General features: G+C 40.7%; 1 protein-coding gene across 3 annotated transcripts in view; it reads left to right on the top strand.

Annotated features, from left to right (window-relative positions):
• Positions 1 to 14508, top strand: part of LOC128741667 (uncharacterized) — a 57027-nt gene that overhangs the window by 2952 nt on the left and 39567 nt on the right. For 2 of the 3 annotated variants that reach the window (XM_053837627.1, XM_053837626.1), the window contains exon 3: positions 1818 to 3011. The gene's annotated coding sequence lies outside the window, so the exon portion shown is untranslated. The remainder of the gene's footprint in view (positions 1 to 1817; positions 3012 to 14508) is intronic. The other variant, XM_053837628.1, reaches the window with a different exon arrangement.

Genomic DNA, 14508 nt, shown 5'->3' with positions numbered 1-14508 from the left:
ATGGAATGGTTAGACTAGAGGGACAAAATTAAATTTGAGACTATCACGTACACACGTACATATATACACGTACGCATATGTTGGGTTGGAAAGGAACAAAATGTTGGAGGGTCATTCCGGTCGAGTGGCGAGCCGAACATTTGCTTCTTTTAGTTTGGTTCGTGGCACTCACACACCGGCGAGCGTGTTGGACGAACATGAATTCACCAACATTTTCGGCCAACATGTACTTACGTGTACATGGGTTGTGGTAATAGTTTAATTGCCTAAAGCACTCGGATACCAACCGAGAAAGTGTGGGTTGGAGTCCCACTTGCCATTGAACTACCCGATAAATTTTTGGCCTCATCGAAATTACCGAGTTTGATCCAGTTTATCATTCTTTTCACCAAACGCTCCTTCTTTTACTAAAACAAAGAGTTTACGTTGGACCGCGACACAGAGATAAGTAAAACAATAAATTTACAGACAAACAGACAAAACCAAAACTTGATGTCGCTGCCATCGCTACTATGTAACTCCAGCACAAAGTAATATAAGTAAAGGTACATACATATTTGTTGATGCGTTCGGCAAACTATTTCTGGAGGGCGCCACCGGCAGATTTTACACACAAAATATCGATAACTTTCGTCGAGCCTGGTAGTCTGTTCTCTGTGCCTTTATTTTAGTGTTTTTTTTAATTTTCGCATAAGGTTTTAGGTCAGGTCAGTGTTTTCGACGTTTTAGGTTCAGTCACAGAAAAATGGCGCCGTGCGGGGGGGTCAGCTTCAACTTAAACAGTTTTGGTAACCATAAACAGTCAGAATTGGCTCAATCTCCCTCATAGAGCGAAAAAAACTCCAGTATTTTTCAAACAAAATGATTGTAGCTTTAAGCCACAATTAAATATTTTTATAACAACCTGAAAATATTGTCGTTTCAAAACGAAATTCTATTTGAATCAAGAAAATTACAGTTTTGAATTAAAAAAAGTGCAGTAAATATTTTCAAATTTGAATTTAACATTGATATAACAATAGATGTTTTCCTTTCAATCATATATTTCAGTTTGAAACAAAAATAAATTTTTGTTTGTGCGTTAAACAACCGTAATTATGATTGAAACTACATATTTCTACATAGAATTAACAAAAGGCCGAATGTCGCAAATGTAAACAAAACGGGTGAGAGTTATTTTTTGCTGGACCAGCATAGGAAAATCAACCCTCACTCGGTTTGTTTACGCTTGCGACATTCGCCCTTTTGTTTTGTTGCTATAAGCGCTATACAACGGTTGAATACGCTATTAATAAAAAAAATGTTTGTTGGGGGGCGTTTTCGTAATATTTAAACAGCATTTTTGACATTTCTCTAATACATCGCACGTTTTCTTTCTGTACATTCCTTTAGTTTTATCGTGAACGCGCAGAAAGAAAACGTGCGATGTATTAGGGAAATGTCAAAAATGCTTTTCATGGCTTGTAAAAAGCTGGATAATTTCGATGTGAAAATTATTTTGAGTGCATGTCTTTTGCAAATGGCTTTCCTCTTCTTTCGTTCAAAAGTGCCACTTCAACCAAAACTCAGATATTCACAACCAAAACCCGATTTGAAATGACTTGCAGCGTGTAAAGAAAATGGAACAGTGAGTCACCTAACCAAAATTCAATTGCTTCCATTTAATTGTTGCTACACTGCAACCAAGCACACCTTTTCCTTTAAAATTAAAAAAAAAACATTTCAGTGGACGTGTGATTTTGAATTTATTTATTACATTTTTATTGCTTAATTTACAATTATTGTTAAAGATCTTCACACCGCTTTTCTCATTTCAGCCTAACTCATTTTAACGGTCAAATGAAATCCCTTCAAGCATCACCGACCGGCAGGCCGTCCGGCAGCGACTGCTGTTGTGACGCTCATTGTAAAATACCGCGCGCATGGGCGCCATTTTTGCAGCGCTGCTTCCGTGTGCAAACGCTTCGCCCATTTCGCCAGCATCACACACGTCAGCCGTGCAGCGGCGCTTGTCGATGTTACACTCTCGCGGAGAGAAACACCGATGAGCCGGATGGACGCGCTTCTGGCATCCCGCTCGCATAAACGTCCGGCAAAGCGGTCAAAAAGAGACGGCACAACACGGCGAGCGGCTGATGAAATACTCTGAAACGCTTGGCTCGAACGAAAATTTTGGTGAGCAGGAGCGAAGTCAATCGTGTTCACTCGTGTGAAATCAGCCCATCGGAAAGGAGGTAAAAGCACAGCGCATTTTTTCGTTCCTTCCGAAATCTGGAAAATTTCCTGCCTGCTGGCTTTCGGTGTGCAATTCGTATCGACGATTTGCGTGGCTAGTGTTGGCAAATGTGAAAAGTTGAACTTTTCGAGGTATAAAATAGTGTAGTGCAGTTTTTGTAGATACTCCGCATAAAAGTTAAAATTTCCTAAATGCGAAATGCGCTTCCTGCTTGGATCGTTCTTTTTTCCTTTGCTCTAGTGGAGCAGTGAGGAAGACCAGCAGTAGAAAAGTGAGTGCCCAAAGTGTAGTGAGTTTCGTAACGGTGAGAAGTGATAGCAGAAATCGTTAGTTGGTAGAGATGAGGGGTGATAATCGCTGTGTGAAGACGGCGAGCGGGAAGAATTTGTAATTCATCGCAACATCGGAGCTATCGCTGCACTGTCTGCAGTCGGTTACGAATTGCGCGAGGCCGAGAAGTCAGACGACTCCCATTTTCTTCTAATTTTTTCTAAAAGAAATCTTGAAAGGTGTGAAATTGCATAGCGTGTGTTGAGAATATTTTACGATTTTGGTAGTAAAGTGAGTGCTTTGTTCAACGAATTAAGCAAGAAGCTAAAGAAATGATGGTGGAAAAATCGAAATTTTCAACGGCGCAAGCAACGAAGAAAAATGAATAATACGTGTAGCAAGCAGTAGGCAAACACTACGGTAAAGGAAAAAAGCACAGAACTAATATCGTGGTGTTGGTGAGCAGCTTTGTTGTACGTATTGCATTGTAACTTGCTGTGTAGAGGTAAGTCGTTTTCTTCTCACTGTTTAGTTATTATATTTGTATGTGTAATTATATTGGAATTATATTTTCGAATTAAACATATTTTTGGCAATATGCGGCTTTTTGTCGTGTAGAAAAACAAATTTTCATCAATGAGCTCAAAACTAATATGCATCAGATTTTTAAAATTGAATATTGATAAGTGTTATATGTACCTATCATTTATGAAGAAGCTAAGACCGAACGTTATTCTATTTAGCAGAATGACGGGGGGTACACCAAAGCTTAAATCCAAAAAACTTGTAAAATTTATACGGCCTAATGTGTCTACTCGCCAATGCCAACAACTTCGAGATCTTAAATCTCTATTGGAACTTAAGGCCCAAACAGAATGCTGCGTCAATGCGTCCGTCAGCGTTATTCTGACAGTTTTCCCGTCGGTTTACTGTCAAATTGACGCTAACGGATGCGTTGACGAAGCATTCTATTTGGGCCTTTAGTGTTTTTTTAACACCCGAATCATGCAGCTTTCATTATTTAAAATGTAGAAGAAGCCTTTTAAAATAAAATAAAAACTAATGATAAAACTTACCTAACAATAAATCGTTAAACATAAAACTTCCATAACTTGAACCCAAACTGAACAAAAATATAAAAATCTTGTTAAGGTTGTGTCAATAAATTGAGCCCTTGTCAAATTGGCGTTCTGCTGTGTAATTTTTTTCTTTCGTGGTTCAATACAATTCGAATTCAATTTGAAAAGAATAATAATTTCTACAATCTACTGCATTCCTTATTAATCCAGTCAACAATAATAAATCGACACCAACTTCAATCGCTATTTAGCACTAGCGCCTGTCGAAATTCAAACTATACAATAACTGGCTTGTTAGACCAGCGTCCGTCGCACGTGGTGCGCGAGTCGCTATGCGTGATGTGTGAATTTGTACAGTTTTTAGATACTAATTCAACACTCAACACGATTTGTTTAAAATTAAATTGCTACGAAACTGAAAGAGACGGAGTAGAAGGTTCAAGGGCTATTTTCAGTACAAATTTTTCTCAGCTTCTATCACCCTCTGGAATATTCACACCGAGTTACCTCACACCTACCACTAAAATATTTATTCATTCAATAGTGTATGAAAATTTCATGCAATATTAAGCATAATACAACTATGCTCCTCCCAGGTGGTCTCGAGGTATGATGCTGGCCTAATAAGCCAGTCGTCGTATGTTCGAATCTCGGCTGGGAGAGACTGTTGGAATCAATAGGATCGTAGCAACTGGCCCTGCAATTGTCCTGTATTCTAACAGCTGGCTGCGAAGTCTGTCGTATAAAAATAGAAGGTCAAGTTTCGATAACGGAATGTAGCGCCTAGGCTTTGCTTTGCTTTTGCTTTTTTACAACAATGCTTCAAAACCAGGGATGGCACAATCACTTTGACTCATTTCACATTCATTTAGCAGTATCGTCTCAGTCAAGAAGAATTTGAAAAAATTATATATGGGACGATTGAAGAACTAGTTATTATCTACCACTTTTCTGAATAAAGTTGGGCTGTATCTTTTGTGCTTACAGGGCTACAATGCTAGTAGCTCATTAGTAGCCAAGTGAACGTTCACTTTGTCGAATTCGGTTTGGCTGAGACGATCAAATGAATGAAAAATTGAGTCAAAGTGATCGTGTCATTCCTGTTCAAAACCTAAAATTGTGATTCGATAGTTCAGTAGGTACATTTCGAAAGATAAATATGCTATCGAGGTATACCTGTGTTGCGTAACCCTTGAGCCACATGAATACTGGTAACATACAATTTCTATAACGACTATATAAGGGCCATTGCCGGCTGTACTGCGTTATTTTTACGCGGGCCAGGGGCGTAATTTGGGTGGCAGATAGAAGTGGCAATGGCGAGTCATATATTTGGCAACCTCGTATGTCAACAGCATTCCTGTAAGAGTTGGTTGAGCGACGCTGAACGGATACAGGCGGAAGGTTCGTTTCTGTCAGACGACGTCTGACCGACAATTGGCCTTGCCAGCGTTGCTGATATTGTTCAAGGTTTTGCGTGAGACAAAAAGAAAGGGAAGTAGTTTTGCTTTTGTCAACACTCACGCGTTGACAGTTCGGCACGAGATTTCCTGTAAGTGCGAGCAGCCTACGAAATCTTTTTCAACGCTGGCAGGGCCAATTCTTACCGAATATACCAAATTAGTCATTAATACAACATTTTTAATCTATACCTATAAAAATGGATTTCTGTCTGTCTGTCTGTCGGGATGTTCTTTATAGAATCGAAAACTACTGAACCAATCGGCGTGAAAATTTGCATGTAGAGGTTTTTGGAGCCAGGGAAGGTTCTTATGATGGTTAGAGACCCCTCTCCCCACTAAGAGGGGGGGGGGGGCTTCTATACAAATGAAACACAAATCTCCTCATAACTCGAGAACTAATCAAACAAATGGAACCCAATTTGGTATGTGAAGGTTTTTGGAGGCAATAATTTTTTCTATGGTGAATTTGGACCCCTCCCCACTTTAGGAGGGGGGCTCCTATACAATTGAAATACAAATTTCCTCATAACTGGAGAACTAATCAATCAAATGGAACCATATTTGGCATGTGGGTGTTTTTGGAGGCAAGAATTTTTTCTATGATGAATTAGGACCCCTTACCTTTTTAGGATGAGGGCTCCCATAAAAATGAAATACAAATTTCTTCATAACTCGAGAACTAATCAAACAAATGGAACCAAATTTGGCATGTGGGGGGTTTTGGAGGCAGGAATATTTTTTATGATGGTTTGAGACCCCAGTTCATCCCCTTGCCGCAACCCTCTACGCGATTCGAAAGAACTTGAGAGTGTCCTCGAAACGCGTACGTACTATAGCACATCAATTACCCTTATTCTGCGAGGCGAGTGACGTGACTATGTTGCAGTCACCGCGAATCAGGTGACAATTGTCACCTAGGTGACTCGCCATGTCACTTAGGTGACAAGGGTTTCTTACCTAGGTGACACGATTGTCACTTAGGTGACTCGACTCGCCGTGGCGAGTCACCTAAGTGACAATTATCGTATTGAGTCATGTGACTCGCAGAATAAGGGTAAATCGCTCCAGGGTAGCTTTCATTAGCCGCGTCAGTTCTTCCGGAAAACCGTGAAAATATGATGCGTGGACACGTTGTACTCCCGATATTTCTGGAGGATTTATTGGAGAGTAAAAATTTGATCCATAGTGTTGCACGGACCCCCTGATAAAACCCACCTGATACTGCCCTACGAATTCTCTTACTATTGGGGATAGACGATACAACCAAATCTGAGAGAGCACCTTGTAAGCAGCGTTGATCAGCGTAATGTCGCGATAAGTACAGCAATCAGGGATTAAATAAAAAGAAAGGTTATCCAATTTAATTCTACTATGTATATTTATTCTTGCAGATACGTATTTCGCCTACGACTTGCAGGCTTCCTCAGTGTCTGTTTTCGAACTAAATTAGCCAAAGCAACTTTACAGTTTTTATAGGAGCTTAAGATCACGTAATCTATGTGTGGGTATATAAAATTAGTGTAGGTAAACAGATGCAATGTGTAATTTGATGTTTAGGACTACGTAACCTATGTGTAGGTATGCCAAAGTTGGTGTAGGTGATAATTTTATTGTAGGTAGTTTAAGTACTAATGTCTTACAAGAGTTTGAAACCTAAGAAGAAATAAGTAAAACCTAAAAAAAGCCTGGTAGAATTATATCAATGATGTAAATCTGGGATCTGAGCAAAAAGAGATAGCGAAGTTCTTTAACCATAAGTTGTTTCGTCTGAGTGTGTCTCTGACAGGGCTGAAAACAGTTGACAGAAAATAATGAGTTTGAAAAAAGGAAAATATCAGTTCAATATATTCCCTCTATTGTAACACCAATATCAAATCATAGCACTCGGAGATATTTGATACCTACATATCCAAAGGCTGATTTTGAATTTGCGCGCGTTTTACTACCCCCCCCCCCCTCCGCCCCCCCCGAGACTCTGTATACACTGAAGTTACGATTTTCGGAACTTACGCGGTTTTTTACGCGAATTTCGGAATTTACGCGGTTTTTATGCGATTTTTGGAATTTACGCGGTTTTTTATTACACGATTTTCAGAATTTACGCGGATGTGCTCAAAACGTCTATTTTTTCACGTAGTGTTGAAATCCAGTTTTTTTTTCGCGAATTTTGGAATTTACACGGTCTTTTTTTTACGCGATTTTCGGAATTTACGCGGTTTTTTACGCGATTTTCGGAGTTTACGCGGTTTTGATTTACGCGGGACGTATCCTTCGCGTAAAAAACGACTTGAGTGTATCTGCGTTTTGGCACATATTTAAACAGCCAAGAGTAACCGTTTCCAGGGTCTTTGTTTAGTAAAATGGAGGAGCATCTCTTATAAATCTCTAAACTCTCCGTCACTTCAGTCAATCACTGCAATCTGACCGATCACTCTTTTGGTAGATCGGGCAGACTGCACCTTCCACACAGAACAGAAGTGGGAGTCCGAACGATTCGCCGATCAAAACTGGTAACAGTCTTTTTTGTTTTCATTTTTCTTTGGGAAGGTTTTCGCAAAGAAGCGAATAACAGCAATATAAGCAGAACGCTCGCTGCCAATCGCATAGCAGATTTCACATGCTTTCGTGTGCATTCATTCGTATGCGTTCGTGTGTTTTCGTGGGAAAAAGTAATTCGCTACCGCCAGGTTCGCTAGTATCTGTAGAAAGTAGCATGTACGTGTTTGGATTTCTACTTCCACTTCTGTTCTGTGCCTTCCATCCACTCTTCCGATAGTTTCTCCTCTTCGCAAATCCTTGAAATTATCCAGTGAAGTGCCGTTGCTAGCGGTTTTTTGTAGCCATTTTTGTAGAGCTCTGTCGAGAGTCGGTCCTTTTCTATCGCTCTATTATTCTTCAGCTAACGGATTTCTCGCCGAATCTCTCCTAGGCACTCCTAGGTTAATTTCCGTTGCGTCTCCTGCCATATAGTAATTGAGGTGCTCATCGAAGAACTGCTTCCACCGGTGGACCACCTCGTGCTCGTTTGTGATTAGATTTCCTTCCTCGTCCCTATACAGGTTAGGTTTAGATGTGTAGCCCTTACGAGTTTGTTCCACCTTCTCTTAAAATTTGCGCGTGTCGTTAGCTCAAAATAGTTGTCCCAGCTCCTCACGATCTCCTCCTCCTTCTGGCGCTTTTGCCTCCTCAGGATCGTGGTCAACTCATTCCGCGTTCGTCGATACTTGGCGAAATTGTTGGCATCTATCCGGAAGCAGCACCGATATATCATAATTAAACAACGTAAAGAGCAGTGGTCCTAAACTACTACCTTGGTGTACTCCAGAGATATTCGTAAACTATACTGAAAGCAGCTTCCAGATCGGTATATACCGCATCAATTTGTACATCAGCACTCATTGTTCAGCAAGCATGTTAAGAAGAAGGGCTCTAAGTTAGTGGTTGTCTACCGTTTGGGATAGAAACCGTGTTGCTCCGACGAGATAGTGTTAGAAACCAAAATAACTCAGGATTGCATCGAAGATTATTCTGCATACGGGAAATATACTGCTTGTAGAGGTGTCGGTCATATTTCCGATAGATACTACTAACACGGTTGAAGTCCAATTTAGGAATTGGCATTACAGTTTACAGTATTTTCGTAGAGTCGAGGATTGCTGCCTTTTTAGCTGTCGGAGTTGCTGATTAGCCAAAGGAGGGTTTTGAACTGGTCTTCGGAAAAGAGCAAAACGAACTTGATAGCTGACTTGAAGTATTCCAGGGAATCATCAATAGAGGGCGAGGACTCCAGAAATTGCCAGTTAATTTGAAAAATAGCAACACTTACAACCAGATTCTGTATTTCGAACGAAAGTGGATGGTATTCATCATTTCGCTAGCAAAAACAATTAAAGTAAGATCAGACCTGCGGTCGCGTGATTGATAAATGGCGCCTTTTCTAAACCAGCAAAGAGGCGCTAAAGTGTATCATAACTTACTTACTTAATTGGCCTAACGTCTTACGACAAGGCCTGCGCAGTATAATTTCTCCATCTATTTCTCGCCAGATCTCGCTCCAGCTGTTCTCGCCACTTTGCTCGCTGCGCCCCTCTTCGTCTTGTTCCTACCGGATTTGATGCGAAAACCATTTTTGCAGGATAGTTGTCCGGCATTCTAGCAACATGTCCTGCCCAACGTATCCTTCCAGCTTTAACCACTTTTTGAATACTTGGTTCGCCGTAGAGACGCGCGAGCTCGTGGTTCTTTCTTCGCCTCCATACACCGTTTTCTTGCACTCCGCCAAAGATGGTTCTTAGCACCCGTTCGAAAACTCCGAGTGCTCGTAGGCCTTCTTCTAGCAGTGTCCACGTTTCATGCCTGTAGAGGACAACCGGTCTAATTAGCGTTTAGTACAGTGTGCACTTTGTACGGGGGCTCAGATTATTCGACCGCAATTGTTTGTGGAGTCCGTAGTAGACCCGACTTCCGCTGGTAATACGTCTTTTAATGTCACGGTTGGTATTGTTGTCCTCTGTTGCCAGTGAGCCACGGTATACGAACTCGTCGACTACCTCAAACTGACGACACCCCATCAGCCATATAAACGTTTGCCATACGTACGATTGCCATACAGACGAATGCCATAATGTATGTTTGCCATAATGGACGGGAGCCATAATGTACGTTTGCCATAATTCATATTTTTGGTATGGAAGCCCAGAACTACACTTCGACCAGTTCAAAGCTTAAAGGACCAGCGCTACCAAGTCATAAGAGGCTTAATAGATTTAGATTAAAAAAAGTGGCTTTGCCGCTTTTCATTTTATAAAGGGTATCTCGATGCGAGGACTAGGGAAAACTAACTAGAGGACGATAAACCTAGGAAAACGAATAGACCTAGACAGATGTGATTTCTGCGGGGGTTGCTGCCCCTCGGTCTCGGTCCCACCCGCCAGCATATACTTCATTTTAGACGCATTTACCTTCCATCCAATCTTCTCTGCTTCACGTTTTAGTCTGGTGTACTGATCTTCCACCGCCTCAAATGTTCTGCCAACAGCATCCACGTCGTCAACAAAGCAGATAAATTGACTGGATTTATTGAAAATCCTGCCCCGCATTTCGATCGCCGCTCGTGTTATAACACCTTTGAGCGCAATGTTGAATAGCAGGCAGGAAAGACCATCTCCTTGTCGAAGTCCCCTGGGAGATTCGAATGGGTCCGACAGTCCATCCGAGATTCTCACACAGCATTGGTGGATCCCATCCCTCGTAGTCATGACAAGTCTAGTAAGCTAACCCGGAAAGCTGTTTTCGTCCAAAATTTTCCATAGCTCTTGTCGGTTTACTCTATCACATGCGGCTTTGAAATCGGTGAACAGGTGGTGCGTGGGGACTCGGAGTTCGCGGCACTTCTAGAGGATCTGCCGCAGGGTGAAGATTTGGTCCGTTGTAGACCGACCCTCAATGAAGCCGGCTTGGTAACTTCCCGCAAATCTATTGGCTATTGGTGATAGTTGATAGAAGATGACTTGAGACAGCACTTTGTAGGCGGCATTCAGGATAGTGAAAGTGATCGCTCGGTAGTTCTCACAATCCAGCTTATCACCTTTTTTGTAGATAGGGCAGATAACCCCGTCTTTCCACTCGTCCGGTAGTCGTTCCGTATCCTAAATCTTGACAATCAGTTGATGCAGACAGCCGGCCAACTTGTCCGGGCCCATTTTAATAAGTTTCGCTCCAATGCTATCCTTTCCCGCTGCTTTGTTGTTCTTCAGCCGCTGGATGGCTTCTTTAACTTCCCTTATCGATGGGGGTAGCACATCTTCATTGCTTGCTACATCAATGTGGTCACTTCCTCCGCTATCATGGTCTTCCGCCTGCACGCCATTCAGGTGTTTATCGTAGTGCTGCTTCCACCTTTCGATCACCGCACGGTCGTCAGTCAAGATACCTCCATCTTTATCTCTGCACATTTCGGCCCGCGGCACAAAGCCTCTGCGAGATCCGGTGAGTCTCTGATAGAACTTCCGTGTGTCGGGAAAGCGGTACAGCTGTTCGAGTTCTTCGCACTCCTTCTCTTGGTGGCGCAGAAAGAGTCAGGTTTGCTGCCTCCGCTTCTGTTTGTATGGCTCCACATTCTGACGGGTGGCTCTACGCAGCATTTGTACCCGCGCTTCGTTCTTCTCAGCCAATATCTGCTGGCATTCCTCGTCAAACCATGCGTTACGTCGATTCGGTGCTACACGGCCTAGGACGTTCTCCGCTACGCTGTTCATGGCTGTTTTCACGGCATCCCAAGTAGAAAGAAAAACGTATAGATTAAAAGCAAGAATATATTTGGTTTTCACGTTCAAACTTTGAGTAAAAATGCCTAAAATTCATATTTTTGTTTGCTCGATTAAAAAATCTTTGTTTCCTCCCCTTCATTGGCCCAACACCGGAAGGCCAAAAACTTAAAATATTTGTAATGGCCTTAGTGGGTTTTTGCTACTTTATACATACCATACCGTAAGTTAGACGTGGCTATTTCATAACAAATTTAAAAATTGCATCACGCAAGTGTGATACCACTATGTAACCATTTTTAAAACATTTATCTACTCGCCCCTTGGTTCGGTAGAGGGAAATGAATGCTTAATCATGCAATTGGAGTCCACTTGGCTATTCTATCCCATGGTCTCGGTTCTTTATACCATACATGTACCTTCCTGTAGTTCTTACAGCTGTCGTTACTGCACTTTCTTGTGAGCAAGTACACGGAAAATAAGGGTTTTGCACACCGACGTTTTACACCGCAGCTATAAAAAACAGTTTTATTATGTAATTACCCTACAAATTACAAACGGTTCTTAGTTACTGTTCGTATGCGCTGCTGCAAAGCGTTGGACAAGTAGATACCCCGTACTTTCAAACATGGCGCATGATACAAATACATTCCAGAAATTAGCGTTTTGGTAAGTCGTTCCTGTTGAATTATTTTTTGAAAAATTGAACGGAAAAAGAATATCTACCGAACCATTCTATCCTTATCAAGACGAAATACTCCTCCGCGGGTGTCGACAACGCGGCAGCTTTCCTTTCTTGCTCTTTTCGCTGATGGCTATTGGTTGGTAGGTACATCTCACTTTTCATTTGGCATGTTTGCCGTGTCGGTCGGTCTACTCATCAGTCACGCCAGCATCAAACACTACGCGTTGCCTCTGCTAATGGAGTGGAGAGTGAATTGCTTGCTAAGAACCAAAGTAAATTGATATATACCAGGTATATGACAATGCGAGCTGTCATATACACTTTGCACTAACACATCTACACTAGTTCTGAGATTTCGAGCATTTTGTATGGAAAATTAGTTAATTTTTTTAAAAAATCGTTGGATACGCAAGATTTGTCTTTTTTTTCTTACAGCTTTTATGTTTATGCTTAGAACATTATTTCTAGTATGTATTTTCATGAATACAATGAAGTGCAACATTCCAAATTGCAAGCGGAAATTTTTTCGTCAAAGCGGTATCAAGATGTCTCAAAGAAATGTCGTTATATCGCTTTCCTACAAGTAGTAAAACAAAAAAGATTTTTTTTAAAATGCTCGGACATGATTGTTCAATAAGCAGCATGAGCAACATTGTTATCCGCCCGCGATATTTTTCGTCTGATTTCTGGTAAGCTTTTAAAGTGTTAATTATCTTCTAAGACCGTTTTGTAGCAATCTAAGATTACTTTTTATGGTTTTCTACGTAGTGTTGAGACGGGTAAATTTATGATAAAAAGGTATCATCTTGGAACAGTGACTTCAACTTAAGGATTATCAAGCAGTAGCACAAGCATCTATTCGAATAAAACTATTTTTTAAAAGAAGACATTAAAGGCAGATATTCAAGAGCATCATGCAAGCAAAATGTTGGATGGAACGTGTTTTAATTCAAGCAACCGTATACCGCATTGATCGTGAAGTATTACATTAACATTAAATCATTTTTCAATTGCACATCGAAATAGTTAGTCACCCATGTTCTCAAATTTTTTACGCATAATAAAGAAGGCTACAAGTGCAAATGACTTTAAAATATATTCCTTACATTTCATTGTAAATGTTCAAATATTTCTCTGGAATAATATAGCTGCATTCATTAATTACAATTAATTTAGTTTTAATTTTCATGCAAGTTCCACCATATTTCAGAACTATTTCTTCTTCTTTCTACACACACTAATGCAACCCTCGATGGTCACATACCTGGTATATATCAATTTACTTTGGCTAAGAACATCAAGCGAGTGGCCCTCGGATGCGTATACGACATTAACGCGACACAAGTCTCACCACTACTTTGGCAGCAACCAGCGTGGTCTGTATCTGCGTGCTGGTGTTTACCTACATACAACTGTCTGATACGGTGTGTAACATTCTGTTTGTTTGCTATCGACTCTCCAATACAATACGACGACGGTCTGTGTAGTGATGGCAAACGATTCCCGTCATCTGCTGCCGGTTATCCGTATCCGAGCAAACTAACCCGCGTGGAGAGATCTTTCTTCCTACAGCCGTTCATGATTGCCGGGTTTCCGATAGACTTCTTTCGCTGCAATCCAATTGGATTTGGCGACAGAACGGTCGGCTAGCAGGCGATTTCTGATGCGAAATGTGATAACCGAACCGTACGCGGCTCATGATGATTTACAGGTAAAAGATACAGACTACTATCAGGTCAGGGAATTATCTCTGGAATCCTCGTGAACTGAAATTCGAACAGATAAAAAATTAAAAAATTTATCATTATTTTGGTATCAGGAAACTGGGTCGCGGCTGAACTTATGTAATTATTTAAAAAATTGATTTCATAATTTTGTTGCTTCCCGGTTAAAATAATGCGATTTTTTATTTTTAACAGAATAATCACGATTCCACAAATATTGCCGCATTGAGAAATGTTTGCCTGCCCGATTGAAAATAAAAAGGAGGAGAGCAAACTCTAGAACGATTCTTAGGGTTAGCCATTAATCGGGTTGATGACCGAAAGTTCATGAAATTGTGATTGAAAAAAAAGATGAAACATAAAGTAAAATAAAGACTCATAAAACTATCAAAAATTGTGGTGTTCTAATCGCAGGATGAAATCCTGCAAAAGAAAAAAATTATCTAACTGTATGAGTATTTACTATTTTATATATTCTAACATCGATATTCTAAATGACAAAAAGGAGCAATGATTGAAAAATATTTAGTAACAATTCAAAACAAACTAGTTTGAGATATAAATCTTTTCATAATGTTACAATACTTGTTGGATCATATTAAATAGGATTTGTCATTTTCACTGCCACAAAAATTCTTTTTTTGAGAAAAAGGAATCAACAATTTGTTCACACCTTATCTCGTCGGAGCTCAATCATAACTAACACTGGTGAGAGTACGCTCATGTCTTTCGATGCATAGGTATGGCACCGGCCCACATATTTGTCAATATACCAGGCCTTTCTG

Source organism: Sabethes cyaneus, chromosome 3 (assembly GCF_943734655.1).
Source record: "Sabethes cyaneus chromosome 3, idSabCyanKW18_F2, whole genome shotgun sequence".
NCBI classification, from domain to species: domain Eukaryota; kingdom Metazoa; phylum Arthropoda; class Insecta; order Diptera; family Culicidae; genus Sabethes; species Sabethes cyaneus.
The sequence above is the reverse complement of the archived record's forward strand: the minus strand, read 5'-3'. Positions and strand labels throughout refer to the sequence as shown.